The sequence below is a fragment of the Scardinius erythrophthalmus genome, assembly GCF_964197995.2.
Source record: "Scardinius erythrophthalmus genome assembly, chromosome: 6".
Lineage (NCBI taxonomy): Eukaryota > Metazoa > Chordata > Actinopteri > Cypriniformes > Leuciscidae > Scardinius > Scardinius erythrophthalmus.
Window position 1 is genome coordinate 3,356,133 of NC_138226.1, and position 15,567 is coordinate 3,371,699.

At 35.3% G+C, this 15,567-nt stretch overlaps 1 protein-coding gene across 1 annotated transcript in view; it reads left to right on the forward strand.

Moving 5' to 3' along the window:
• Positions 1-4,419: 4,419 nt before the first annotated feature.
• Positions 4,420-15,567, forward strand: part of tanc1b (tetratricopeptide repeat, ankyrin repeat and coiled-coil containing 1b) — a 188,425-nt gene continuing 177,277 nt past the window's right edge. The window contains exon 1 of the mRNA XM_081367934.1: positions 4,420-4,552. The gene's annotated coding sequence lies outside the window, so the exon portion shown is untranslated. The remainder of the gene's footprint in view (positions 4,553-15,567) is intronic.

The window sequence follows — 15,567 nt, forward strand, 5'->3', positions numbered from 1 at the left end:
GTATTTATGAAGCATGCTTGATTGGCAATGTCCGGAATGAAACACAACTTTAACTTTTAACAGTCTAATAAAATAACGAGGCAAGAAAATAACTGCTGATATTACTTCTAATTTATTTGTCACAATGGAAGTAAAAAATCTAATACATTGCATTTTTATTATTTTTCTTTATTTTTTTTCTTGCAAATAATCAAATTAAAATAAGGCAAGACAAAACGTATGTGTTTACAAATTATGTTAAATAGGGAAATAAATAAATAACAAAAGCTTATATATCAAAGTCTTCCTAAAAAATCTTCTAAAATTTCTTCAATAAACAAAATTTTCCACTTTTCATTTTTGAAATTCTCAAGGATTTATGTGTGGATGTGGACAAAGAATAATTGGAATATGGAATAAATGGATTATATAGCTTTGCTATTACAGGAATAAATTATATTTTAAAATATATTTTAAAACGTTATTTTAATTTATTTAATATGTGACAATATTACTGGTTTTAATGTATTTTTTTTTTTTTTTAAATAAATGCAGCATTTGTGAGCATGAAGAGACTTATGATTTATAAGTCTAATCAGTTATTATAAGTCAACAGTTATCTTATGACTTATTTAAGGATGGAACTGTAATTCCAAATGTCTTGGAATTAAACAGAAAACAATGGCTTTGTTTTAAGGCAATTACATGAATGACTATAAACTTTCCCCAAAATGAAGAAAAAAATGCAATGCAGTATTTTATGCACATTTTGGCAGATGTAAGAAGCATATAGAAAATGTGCATGCAGTGTATTCACTCTGCTGTAAGAGTATGCTATTGCAAACATTAATGTATTTCCTATTAAAAGTTTGGAAACTTTTATTTTACACCAATATTTTCTACTTTTGATTTTGCAAGCATGCAGATTCAGAGACATCAAAGTTAATAGACATGGAGTAAATGGCACAGAACTCTGATTTTGATTTGGTGGGCTCTTTCATGTGATCTGACTAACCATATGTTGAAGATCTTTCAGATGTGAGCCTCTTTAACGTTACGCATTACACGAGCTGAAGCCTTCATGTGGGAACACAACCACATCACAAATCATCTCAGTCAGCAGCTGATGACCAGCTATCATGACGGATTCACATTCTCAGGCTGCTGCGGGGAGAACTCTCAACAGGTGTGTGTGTGTGTGTGTGTGTGTGTTGTAGATTACAGCAGGATTATCACATACACATTGAATCCTGTGTTGAATCTCATTGGGACTTGGTTTATGTCCAGTATCGGAGCCGCTATAAAAACACAACTGTAATAACATACAGAATTTTCTAAAACATTACATAATATTAATGGCCAAGAGGTTCAAATGATTGACATCTGTGTCTGATTTGTATATATTTTGTAACACATTTTCTAAGAATGCTCTAATTTACCTAAAAGTCTTCAAAATTACTATTTTAAATATAATCAGTATTCAACATATCAGGGAATTTAGCTCAAAGTTAATTTATCATAAAACACTGAAATTCCTTTACTGTGTGACTGTTGATTTTCTTTTATTGTAATTCAGTAATTTCCTCTTCCTGACTTTCCAGTTCAGTTGAATTTTGCCCATCCCGTGTGTGAACGCTGCGTATCGAAATTATACCGAAGATTAAGATGGTGCCTTAAATATTTCCCACATTAATTTTACTTTGTGTAAAGAGTTACTGTTTTATGATGATTGGGTAGAATCGAAGTGATTTGAGAATGTTGCCTTGATAGACATTTGAGTTTCAAGTGAAATATGGAGTATGACTTTTAAATTGGCAGTGTATTTTGCTTTTCTGTGGCTCAAACATGGTGCTAGCAATGCCCAGGTGGGTTCGATTCCAAGGGAATGCATGATTAAAGGGGTGGTTGATTATGATTTGACTTTTCTAACTTTAGTTAGTGTGTAATGTTGCTGTTTGAGCATAAACAACATCTGCAAAGTTACAATGCTCAAAGTTCAAAGCAAAGGGAGATATTTGCTTTTAAAGAAATCACTTTTTAAGGACTACAACAAACGGCTGGTAGAGACTACACCACATTAGTGACATCACCAACCCTAAAATTTACATAAACCCCGCCCCCTGAACACGATTTATAGATTATAAAGACAGAATATGCTAATCAATGACTAGAAGATAACTACACATAAGCTTCATAAATTCATCGACTAAACATTCAGAAATGTCCTGTTGCTTCTACATGTTGTCACTTCTTCTTGAGTCTCTCCATCATTGTCTGACTCCGGGTTGAACATAAAAGGCTAAAAGTTTTTGAAATTTTCAGTGCATGTGTGTGTGAGGTAAAAGGACACGAGCTGTTGTAGCTCCGCCTCCTGTGCCGGGAGCAGCAGCTCATTTGCATTTAAAGGAACAGACACAAAACAGTGCGTTTTTGCTCACCCTAAAAAATGGGGTACACTTTTAACATGCTATATAAAAATATCTGTGGGGTATTTTGAGCTAAACCTTCACATACACACTCTGGGGACATCAGAGACTTATTTTACATCTTGTGAAAAGGGCATTATACCCCCCCTTAAAAAAAAAAGTGCAGTTTGAATGCAATAAGTAGCTTAGGATAAAAGCGTCTAAACTCACTAATGTGTGTGTGTATATAGGCTATATATATGTGTGTGTGTGTGTGTGTGTGTGTGTGTGTGTGTGTGTGTGTGTGTGTGTGTGTGTGTGTGTGTGTGTGTGTGTGTGTGTGTGTGACTAAACAAAACTATTTTTAACAAAACTATAAAAGTAAATGTATCGTTTTTCATGTAATATAATTTTTATTTTGCAAGGAAACTTCATTCACAGGTTTTGTACCACAGCACATGATGTGTGCAATACCTCTCTGTACCGTAGGGTGTCAGCATTCAGTTAGCGCCCAAGAATATAAATGAACATCACACACACACACACACACGGGCTAACAGCATATCCAGTTCACTTTGAATTGTAATTACAACCTCTCATTATTACAAACATCTGCAGGACATCTGCTGTGGATATCTGGGTCTATTTTAGACTCACCACATGAGTGTTTCCCCACAAGATCCTGCAAAATGCAAAGGTCAAACTGCATTAAAGACTTCATCACATTCACATCCACTGCCAGCCAGAACCTCTGGAACAGCACTTAAACATGTCAGAGGAATTCTCTACACAAGCATCTTTCCTGCGGTAAATCTTGCCTTTCAAATGCTTCATGCTGACTAAACATTTTCCAAAAAACAAGGTTTAATGTTCTTTTTTTTTTTCAGATTCAAGAATCAATCCTCCACTTTGCATTGTGATAAAGTCACTGTAATGCACTGCCTCTTGTGGTGCTTTGGTTTAGGACTTTCTCATTAACGTTCAGTAAAGTTGTTTGAGATCTGAGAGACTGTTTTAATAGCTCAAAAACTCTAACACTAAAGGCAAACCCGTTGTTTTTTCATGCACTGGTGAATTTCAAGATTTTAGGCTATTTTGCTTCTACAACCCTTTCTGTCAGACTATGGAAAGAAAACATGCAAAATACACATTCAAGTGTTTATTTTATTGCACTTTATCTATTTGCATCTAGATTTCAATTTCAATATAAAGGCTGTGAGTTTTGTTCTCAGAAATCTCCACATCATAACCCTTACATACACCAAACTTTACTCTGATTCCTGTATTCTGAAGGGTTTTACAGAGAGCTCTGTTCGTATATCTTTCACCTGGAGTCCAGAAAAGTCTTAATGCACTGTGATTAATCAACTGGGGAAGATTGATCTATCAGTCACAGTTTTACCCTGTGCAGTTTTTAATCAACAAAATGCAATTTTGAAAACCGAAAATGTAAGATTTACGGGTTCTCAGAGATACCAGTCACACTTCTGAATAGTGCATGATTACTTTGTGATGATTAAAACCTCAATAATATCAGCTTACCGGGTTATAGGCCTGAGGAACATATTAAACGGAAAAAGATGGGAAAATAACAGATTAACTTTGGAATTACTTGGCCTATTACTTTTAAACAAGAGCCCAAACAGCCTCATATTCAGGCGTTATATTGTTTTCTGTTTATTATGTGCTAAAAAGCTTATGACAGTCCGTAGCCCATAGGCTTACAGTTTTATTATAATGCCCTCCAATTGTTGTCTCAAAAGTCTAACATGATTTATTGAGCTTGATTATTATAACAATTTTTTTTTTTTACTGAGCAATAATTGTGGAAATGTTCAGTAGTTTTTTGTTATCAAAGGTCATTATAAAGTGTAATCATTTGTAATTAGTTTTTAAAAATTACTTTAAAATTATAAATGCACATTATAAATTACATAACTTTTGTCATCGGTTCTAGCCTTACCTCAACACTTAAGACACCTCACTGTCGAGAAAAGCCCCCTTGATAGTAAACATACTTTTACTTGTTACTTTTGACGTCGTGATGACCTCAGTGCGCGCGCTCAGTGAGGGAGGAGCCGTGCGCGCGCTTCCAACTGTCTGTGAGTGTGAGAGAGAAGAAGCGGCTCAAAACTTTTCCCTGACGGATAATTCATGACATAAATCAGGTAATGTAGCATTTACATCTTCAGTTCTGGCCGGTGGGTATTAATGAAGTGTTTAAAGTGTCCCCACGTCATTTTCAAAGGCTCGTGAGTTAAGTTGGAGTTTGATATCTAACGTTAACTGTTAATTTGTTTCGCTCGCGCTTCTCTAACTCAGATTAAACGGGAATATGCCGGGGCTTGTCCTATTCTCTGTTGTGAGAAACCGGTGTGTGTGTGGTTTATGAACTGTTTAAATGTTGTCTGAAATCTCTTTTACACATTTAGTTGGATTATTGGCGTCTCCTGCTGGGATTATCTGCTCTTATAGTGGGAATTCACGAATTTGTGCGTCGCAGAAATTCACTTTCGGAAATTTGGAGTGTGGTGGGAAGCATTAGTACATTTATTATGAATTGAATCTCTCCATGGGTTCATAATGTGCTTTTCCACATACCGGTAGTTTTTTGTGTGTTTTGATTATAGATACCGTTCTCAGACTCCCTTCCATTCACATAACGTTACCAGTCCAACGGTTGACAGATGATTGACACTTCAATGTAGTTAATCGTTGTTGTTTTAAACAAAACTTTTCATCTAAATGGTTCTGTTTAAAGTATAAATGTTTTACATTTGTTTACCATACAAATCAGTTGTGAATATAAATAGACCAGATAGAAAAAGCTTCTAACACAGTTTTGATGACTTTATTATTCTAAATTGTGGACAGTTTTCCTAATAATTAATAAGTAGGTTTTAACTAGTAGTGTACTTCCTTAATAATAATAATCATTTTGTAGGGATGCACCGATATGAAAGCCAATAACCGATATATTGGCTGATAAATCAGAATTTTGACAGCAAAAACAAAATACCCACTATTAAAAGCCATGTCCTAAGCACACAATTATAATGTTATCATTATAATTGTATGTAGCCTATATGACAGAATATGACTTAACCATATTTTCCTTTTTGAAGTGATTCAATCATATTTCAAGAAATTCAAAACCATAATGTTGAACAATGTGCATCTGAAGTGTCTCATCTTAAGGAAACAATCCATTATTTATCAGCTTTAATATATCTGCCAATTTTTTTTTATTGGGCTGATAACGATAGCATTAAAATTGAACATAAATCTGCCGATATATTGTGCATCCCTAATACTTTATTTAGAGCACTTTTTAGGGTACTCAAAGATACATAACTTGCAGGTGAATCTCATATCCAGGTCACATTTTGGCCTAAAATCAAAAGGAAAAAGAAATTACTTTATGTACAATTAATATAATACCTATTTTTATTTTATTTTTAGGTCTGTTAGGTCAAAAAAGCCCACAACTCTTAAACTAGGATCATAGAGAGGCAGAAATTATGATCACGATACTTAACTTGCAGGTGAATCTCATGTCCAGGTCACATTTTGGCCTAAAATCAAAAGGGTTTGTAATGAGTTTTAATGCTGAGTCATTATGTGTGATGTTGAAAGAGGGCACTCCTTTTCCTAGCCTTAGGAAAGCTTTCCATGGATTTACTATACAGAGTTCCCACGGTCATGAAAAACCAGGGCATTTTGAAATTGTGATTTTAAAAATTAAAAAATCTCAAAAAGTAATGTGAATAATATTTCTAGAATGGACTCTACATTATACATAGTTATGCTCATCTCTTGTCTATTTTTTTAATGCAATCTCTATACAGTGATTATTCTCTGTTAATCACAAACGACTGTAAAAGTCATTGGTCAGAAAGTGTGGGAACCCCGTTTCATGGTTCATAGCCAGCTGGCCAATAACAGGTGCTGGTACCACACGTAAACACATGCAGTAGTTGATACAAACGGGCGTGAATGGATGTCTTGAGCCCATGTCTTCACAATATGTCCATTATATGCTACACATCTGCTTTGCTGAAGTATCGCCATGTGCTCGGCGCTACTGGAATGATTCGGAAAGTTTGTGTGACTCACAATACGACACACCTGTAGAGATTTAGATTCAAAAGTCATCCTTCTATCTCTGTTTGGCTTTGTTTAATAAAGCTGCGAGGCACAAATGCACTTTGAAGCTTAAAACAAATGTCGGAAAATTAGTTTTTTTCTCTCTCACACAGCGCTAATGGTTCTGCGGTGCCAACTGGAATGAAAGCGACATTTCTTAATTGCCCTCACCGGCTCCATCCGCACCATCAGGGACTGGTTGTCAGGCTGTAGATCATGATGGGACGTTTTTATGGTCCTGGGGTGACTCTGGTGGCCTGCAGGGAAACACTCATTTAATAACATTGTGCTAGTGGCCAGGGAGAGGGTTGTGTTACGTCCAAAACAAAAGCTGTGTTGTGTGTCTGTTTCAGCAGGGCACTCAGATGCTGTCAGGCTGGAAATAATAAACTAATTCTAGTGCTTTGTGGGAGGTCGAAACGCTTTAAATGATCTGTATTTCCGAGCGCAGATTATGTTTATCTCGAGTGTGGTTCTAAAGGATTCTAACAGGGCTGTGACTGTGGCAGTTTATTTAAATGGATCAGTAAATAATATTAACTTAAAGCTACACTGTGTAGGATTTTCATCTAGCGGTGAAATTGTTTATGACTACCAACTGAATATTACTTTCTAGCCCCTCCCATTCCGAGGGCGTTTTAACTCCTACGTTGGCCGTATTATTTCAAATCTGCCGGCAGTCGCGAGTAATCTCCCCCTCGCGTTCGTCACGGTGCCACTGAGTGTCAAAACGTGAAAGGCGAAGCTTGAATTTCCAGGTATGTCCCTCTTTGACTAATGTATTTTCAAGATGGAGGCGCAACATGGCTGCCGCCATTCGGGCGACTCACTCGTATGTATTCTAAATGGCAGATTCTACGCTTACGAGAATACTTGATTAGTTGGTAGAAGTAATTACACATTAATGAGTACATATCATTTTGAAAGAACAGTGTTTTTTGCTAAGAATCAACTTAAAAAATTACACAGTGTAGCTTTAAATAATATAATAAAGTTAAATATTTAACACACACAAAGACGCGCGTTATAGCCCAAGCCTTCTGCTCTGCGCTTTGAGAGGGATCAGGGATGTGAGACACGAGCAGAAAGCTTTTTGTATATCTTCATGTTTTCTACTTGTTGTAAAAGGTCTGAAGAGTGAATTTTATCTTCTAATTTTATCTTTATGTTTGATTCTGCGCTGCCAGAGAAAGCAAAACTAAAATCACCCGCGCGCGTGAAACACGCTTTACAAATAAACTTTACGCACCTTACCAAGTCTAATAACAAGCACAAACTGTGTTTGAAGAATTTGACGTGCAAGTAAAAAGGTAGGCTATCCTTCAACGTTTTTCTACTTTACCACAGTAAAGAATGTGAATATAATAGGCCTACTTTAAAGCGAACCAAAGGAATATCTTACTAGTTGTTATAATTGAGGTTAAAGGTGAAGAAGTGTGCATTTTCAGATTTGTTTGAGATGCTTAGAAAGCAGGTAAACTGGACATCCATTAGCTTTGTTTTCTTTGGTCTGTAATATATTTAGTACTTATGATTTTAGGATGTTTATAAATTCTGATCACATTTTAGCAGCTATATTAGGGGTGTAAATCGGATGTTTCATCACAATACGATCTGACATTGATTCTTTTAGCCAGCGATGCAATATTTGCTATTAGATTCAGGGATCTGAGAGATCGATAGATATCAATATAATGTACCTACTTTACACCTCCAGTTAAATTTTTGTTAACTCACAAATGCAACGAAAATATAGGCTAACATGAACATTTATTTGAACTCTCTAAAAATTGCAAACTCTAGTCTGTATCTCAATTTCAACATCCACACACAAAAAAACACATTAGTTTTTAAATAATATGGAAAAATAAATAATGAAAAAGTTGCCTCATCATCCATCATATTGTGCTTGTGCAATTAGAGCAATATCAACAGTCAAGAAAATCTTTCAGACTTCTGTGCTCTCTAAAATGTGTAAATCTAGTTTCCAAATACATCCACAACAAAATGAGGTACTAGGAAAAAAATAAACAATACACATACAAAAGACATTTCAAAAATAAAGTTGTTAAAACTCAAACAAGTCATCTAGTATGTATTATAGATAATATATAAAAATGTATATTGATTTTTTTATGCATTGCATCAATACATTATATCATTAATCATCTGATCAATGCATTGAACCATAGATGTATCATTACCCCACTAGATATTATGGTAATTTATTTCAGATCAACCCACTGGATACAGCCTCTGGAAACAAAATGACCACTGATGGTCATTTTACATGTCAGTCAGACAGTCTAATCCGGTCTAAGCGGGCAGATTAATTATATCATTAATCATCTGATCAATGCATTGAACCATAGATGTATCATTACCCCACTAGATATTATGGTAATTTATTTCAGATCAACCCACTGGATACAGCCTCTGGAAACAAAATGACCACTGATGGTCATTTTACATGTCAGTCAGACAGTCTAATCCGGTCTAAGCGGGCAGTCCTTGACCCAGATCTACATTTTGCAGTGTGTAACCAGACTTTCCAAAAGTCTAGTCAGAGGTCTGTTACTCTAGAATTACAGACTCCTTTGCACCAGTTCAGTGACTTATACTGGACCACAGCACTGCGTGTGTTTTGGTTGAGCTGTCGTTTTTGGACATGCGGTGAGCTCGCTATGTGGGAATGTGCAGAATAAACTGTACCAGGCTGTGAAATGTAGAGCACTGCCATGACGGCTCAGAGAAAACACTTTTTTTTTTTTTTTTTTTTTTTTACTTGTTGCCACTGTGTTGAGTTCCTCCCCATTATTGCCACTGTAGTTTACCGTTTTATCATTTCTACGTGCCGAACGTAGTGTCTAACCCCTATTGTTTTTATAGGCGGACATTTTTTTCAATCTGATTCCTCTGCTGTTCCTCTGTATGGCATCCTGTGGAAGCATTTGGAAGAAAGTTATAAGATTTGTCACACTGATTGTTGGTGGTCTGAATAGTCCTCTGACCAGCCAAACCCTCTTGCACCACCATCATCTTTTGGCGCAGAAACTTAATTCTTGAAATATATTGATTGACATTAGCCCCTTTCACACAGCAATCCCGGTAAATTGCTAGAATGACTTTACTGGTAAATTAAAAAATGTGCTGTTCACACAAGCAACAGCATTCTGGCTTTTTTTACACTGTGTCCTAACCAGACACGATGCGATAAGTGAGTCGACTGCGAGATGCGTCAAAATCAATCAAAACCCTTAGCCAATCAGAACAGCGTGTGGGTGGAGTCAGCCAATCAGAACAGCGTGTGGGCGGAGTCTCACGGCACCAGAGAGTAATCTTGACGGCACTCGCAAGAAAATGGATAAGTAGCTACATAATCAAATTCACAAATATTACACCATTTAAACATTATTAAAAACACATAGGCTACTGAGTTACTAAAACAATCTTTGTCAAAGAATACACTTGTTTGTTCACAGTTTGAACGTTCTTGTTTCCATGTGTTTAATTCAAGATCTGAGGTGAATTATCCATTGTTGCTTTTACAGCTACAAAGCTGGAGCACTAAATTAAATTCAAAGTCACATTACACGCTTTTAATATTAAATAAAGCACATAAACAGCACCTGAGATTATCATCACCACACTTTGTGTTTGTTGTTCCAGCGCGACACCGCAGAAAAACAGAAACCATTTCTAAAATTGAATCGTTTTAGGACAAAAACTCTGATTAACTGTGTAAACGTGTTATCTGCGTCATAATTTTATGAATGGCCCAGACCCGTTGCTCTTTCAACGGCTTCTGATTGGCCCAAATTACTTATTACGTCAGCGCGTTCTGACCTTGTACGTGCAAAATACAGATAATCTTCATTCCGCGTTCTCACACATCGCATATAACGGTAATTTACTGGTAATGTTACAACCTCCCTTACTGGTAAATTGTCGGAAACAGTTTACTTGTATATTTGACAGAGGTGAAGTTCGGAAGGAAATCTGTCTTATCAATCTATATATATTGTTATAGTGACACCTACTAGTCAGAAAATTTCATAAATATTATAATAACTTCTCAATAATTTCATCTAAAGTCATAAGCCTGTTTTTCGTATTCTTTGGGTCATGTGTAGTCTCTAAATCAATACTCAATTTGTCAAAGTAATTAAAAAAATATTTATTTTATTTTATCCTGTACATAATTGACAAAAGTTTGAGTCTGAATTCTTTTCGTTTTATAATTGCTTTGTGGATTTACTGTGAATGTTGTATAAAACAGAGCCAGTTTTTCTTGATTTAGATTGTCAGTCATGTTATTCTTTATTCACAAAAGAGAACAGCTGTTTAATGTCTGTCATAATACATGTGCTTAGATCTATTATAATTTACTCACTACAAATACTTATAAGTCCATGATTTTTGCGCTAGGGAGCTTTTCGAGGAAAGCGTTTCGATGTAAAACATTTACAACGTTTCATGTGCAACCCTCATTCTTCACTTCAGATTCACATATTAGTTCCTCTTCTTTTGAGTCTCAATGCCTACCCTTTTGCACAGTTTATCCTCTGCTCTTGACCTGCTAGTAAGTTCCCATACTCTTATCTGTCAGCTGTCGTAGCTGTTCACCTGTGATGTGTTTATCAGTGGAGGAGTCGTGCATGTCAGACTTTCACATTCACTCATTTTCACTTCAGCCTCATGGAATTCCGATGACGAAAGTGGGGGAATTCTCACATTTTATGACACTCAGCTTAACTTTCCATCACTGAGAGCGGATTTTAGGTAGAGCTGGGTGACTTATTTAAAATATTTATATGTGACCCTGGATCACAAACCAGCCTCGAGTCGCACGGGTATTTTTGTGGCAATAGCCAACAATACATTGTATGGGTCAAAATGATTGATTTTTCTTTTATGCCAAAAATCATTAGGATATTAAGTAAAGATCATGTTCCATGAAGATATTTAGTCAATTTCCTACCATAAATATATAAAGCACTTATTTTTGTGAGTTAATGAAGCACAATCATGAACAATCATTCAAATAGTTTTATCTTGGTCAAATATTGTCCTATACTAACAAACCATACATCAATGGGAAGCTTATTTGTTCAGCTTTCAGATGATATATTAATCTCAATTTCATAAAATGTACACTGTTAGAAAAATCTGTAGAAATTACAGTATTACTGGCAGCTACTTGCCAGTAACTTACTGTAGATTTAAATTGATGTTATTTACTGGCAACAATTTGTTCAAAATTAAATGAACATTAAACATTAACAAATCTTTATCTTTACAGAATAAAACTAAAATAACATCCTCATGCAAAGCATTCTGGGAACCAAAATCTGAAGGAAAAAAACAGAAAAAGGTTGATGAAGATTTCTGGTTCCCAGAATGCTTTGCATTAGATTGTTATTTTATAATTTTATTCTTTAAAGACAAAGACTTGTTAATGTTTAATGTTCATTTAACTTTGAAGAAACTGTTGCCGGTAAATAACATAAATTTAAATCTACAGTAATTTACTGGCAAACAGCTGCAAAACTACAGCAAATTTTTTTACAGTGTACCCATGTGACTGGTTTTGTGGTCCAGGGTGTACATATGACATATAAGCTATTACAATAAGTTTGCTGCCAGTATAAAGTTAATCAAAATAAAAGTTCCTGGTGATATACAGTAGTCAACATTTGAAGTGGATCAAACTTATACATGAATTTTGAACAATACCCATTCTTGTCTCGGACAATTTTGATGAACTTTTTTTGATCCACTTCAAATGTTGACTACTGTATTCAAATATATTGACAATATCCTGAAAATGTTGAGATGTTTTTTTTAAGCTATATATGACCCAGCTTTGCTTTGAAATAAGGGGCTGTATCTGCTGTGCTAAAGTTAGAGATTGCCAGGAGACTTTCTACTGGGTAAGTTAATATTTAACAGTTAATAAGATAACAGTAACCAACATCTCTGCAGCTGATCCCTTTGAAGGCCTTAAGTAATGACGATTGATTCTCTTATTACATAATCTTTTCCTATCTTCTTCTCATGATAATGAAGGTGATGCATTAATGTAGGTGGAGACCGTATACATTGAGTTCCAGAGCTCTTTGAGTGAAGGAAGGACGGAGTGTTTTGTCTTTCTATAGTGTGTGTGTATTGGAGTGAATGAATGCTGTCTTGTCAGGTTGATTTAGTTTCCACAGCCTCAGGTGCAACTGTGAACTGCAGTGAAACAAGTCTCAACTTTGTTTAGAGAAGAGTGTCTGATTTTTCTCACACTTTCTTCTTCCTCTGGTATCAATAGTTCAGGTGATAAATGTGACGGAGTTCCTTATAAATCATAAACAATATCACTGCAGAGCATTAGCGATCACTGATATTTAGTAAAGTTTAGTAGGAATTTTAATGCATATACTGTATATTTTTCCACAGTATTACACAGATTTAATTTATTAAATGACAAAATGTGGAAGTCTTGATTGAAAGTTATTCCAGATATATCACTGGCTTCAATGAAAGCTTTTTTAAATATAAAATGTCGATAGAATATTGTAGGATTTGCTCTGAAATAATATTTAATCATTTATTTACATATGCAAATGCATTAATACTTACCTATATATTTCTCTCTAAGACATTAGAAAACATTTTTTAAATATTTTTTTGAGTGTTGAATCAGAGAATTATATTGGTTCATTATAATTGACAGTTTGAACAGATTCACAGAAATGAATACATTTGAAAGAATATTGCTGTAAGTTTTCATCAAGAAATTTTACATATTGACTTTTTCTATCTTCAGATTAAGAGTAAATAATAAGAAATACAGGGAGAGAAAGTATTCTCAGTTTTAAAAAGTCAGGTTTCAGATCTCTTTTTATGAGAGATACGCTCCAAAAGTTTTACTTTCAATTCTGTTTATTGTCTTCATAAGATAACCAAAAATAGTGTGCCCACAGGTGCGTTAATCCTAAAATACACCCTGCTCGTCCTCTGGAACGAAAGCAGAGCCTCATAAACATGTTGTTTGCAGTTGACTGATAGAGTCTATCTCTTATAGGGTTGGGTGTCGTAATCTTTCTTATCGATAACCGTGCACATTTTAATGTGGTTTTAAACCATTCAAGCGCAAGAAGACGTGAAAGAGAGCTCAGTTCAGTATTCGCACTCTATATGAGAGGTGGCGTGTCGAATTAAGTTCTCCTTCACCTCTTCTTGCACTTGAATGGGTTAAAACCACATTAAAATGTGCACGGTTATCGATAAGCAGAATCGAAATTTTAATTTTATACCAAGTAGGGGTGCGCGGATCCGATATTCGGTATCGGTATTAGTCCGATACTGGCCAAAATTACTGGATCGGATATTGCATGAATCGCGGGAGTATAACCCGATCCGATATACGATCACGTCCCTTAGTCCTAAATTGTCATACAAATGCTTAACAACACCTGAAAGAGATGCCGTAAAGAGAGATGAGCAACACGCGTCACGCAGGGTTGCCAGATTTTCACATACAAATCCCGTCCAATTGCTTCTTAAAAATAGCCAATCGCGTTTCGGGGTGGGAGAGACCGCGGACTTGGCAACACTGGCATCACGTGAACGGTAGCTATAGAGGTGAGTGAGGTAAGCCCTCTCAGCAATTAAGTTATCATGTCAGCTGTGTGGAGTTATTTCAAATAAGACGCGATACGTTCATAATTAATAAACTACAGAACAGCGCGAGCAGGAAGCGGCGCGCCTCACGCGGGCACGGCTTATGCTCCGAGAACGGATTACTGCACTAGTGATATAAAACGTATCTTCCCCATGAACAACACAAAGTACACTCGCACGTAACACACATACACAGGTCTGTTAACTTAAGCAATACTTTTAATAAGATAGTCTAATATTTTTCTGACTAACAAATTACTGACACAGTAAAGGGTAGATTTAAATAAATAAAAACGAAATTTAAATAAAGAAAAAAACGAAATTTAAATAAAGAAAAACGAAATTTAAATAAAGAAAAACGAAATTTAAATAAAGAAACGAAATTTAATTAAAGAAAAACGAAATTTAATTAAAGAAAAAAACAAAATTTAAATAAAGAAAAACGAAATTTAAATAAAGAAAAACGAAATTTAAATAAAGAAGAAACTAAATTTAAATAAAGAAAAAACGAAATTTAATTAAAGAAAAAAAACGAATTTAAATAAAGAAAAACGAAATTAAGTTAAATTAAAAACGAGATTAATTTAGATTGATAATAAGGGGTAAAAAGCTTAATACATTTTGTTTCTATTATTCTATTTTCCACAATGTCAAAGCAACGCAGCTTAACCCAAAATACAAGCTCGCAGGCATGCACTTCTGTCCTTACAAACTCCGCTGTTCTGCGCTCTAGCTAGAGAATACTCCCGTTGCAGGAACACTTTAGTAGGCCAACTGGCCAAGAAGCATCAAATAACGAGGTTGGGTTCCTTCAACTGTCCATATTAAAAATGGCTAGGCTTTATATTATAAGATAGTTGTAAAAAAGAGTTCTCGGAGTATATAAGCCCCGCCCGCGTGAGGCGCGCCGCTTCCCACTCGCGCTGTTCTGTAGTTTATTAAAAGTTTATTCATTCTGAACGTGTCTCGTCTAGTGTGTCTATATTTCGTCAGATTTTATAGTGTTGAACATATTCAAGCGCGAATGAGAACCATTTCGAGGGGGATGCCATGTGCAAAAAAAACACAAAAAAACCCCACGAATATTCGAATGTCAAATTCTCAAATCGAATACCAACCCACCGAACGAATATTCGAATAGTCGGGTACAGCCCTATGACTAAGAGTTTTGTGTTACATCCAGTTTTTGGCACTGGAATTATAATTTTTGTTTGATTTGCACAGTTGCACTTTAAATTTCATTAATTGAATGGCGCTGAATAATTAAAAATGCTGCTACAAGTTCTGTTTAAAAATTGTTTTAATAAAAATTAAGCAGCAGTATTGCACGACCGAGTTCTGTTGTGGGCTACTTATTTCTTCCTTT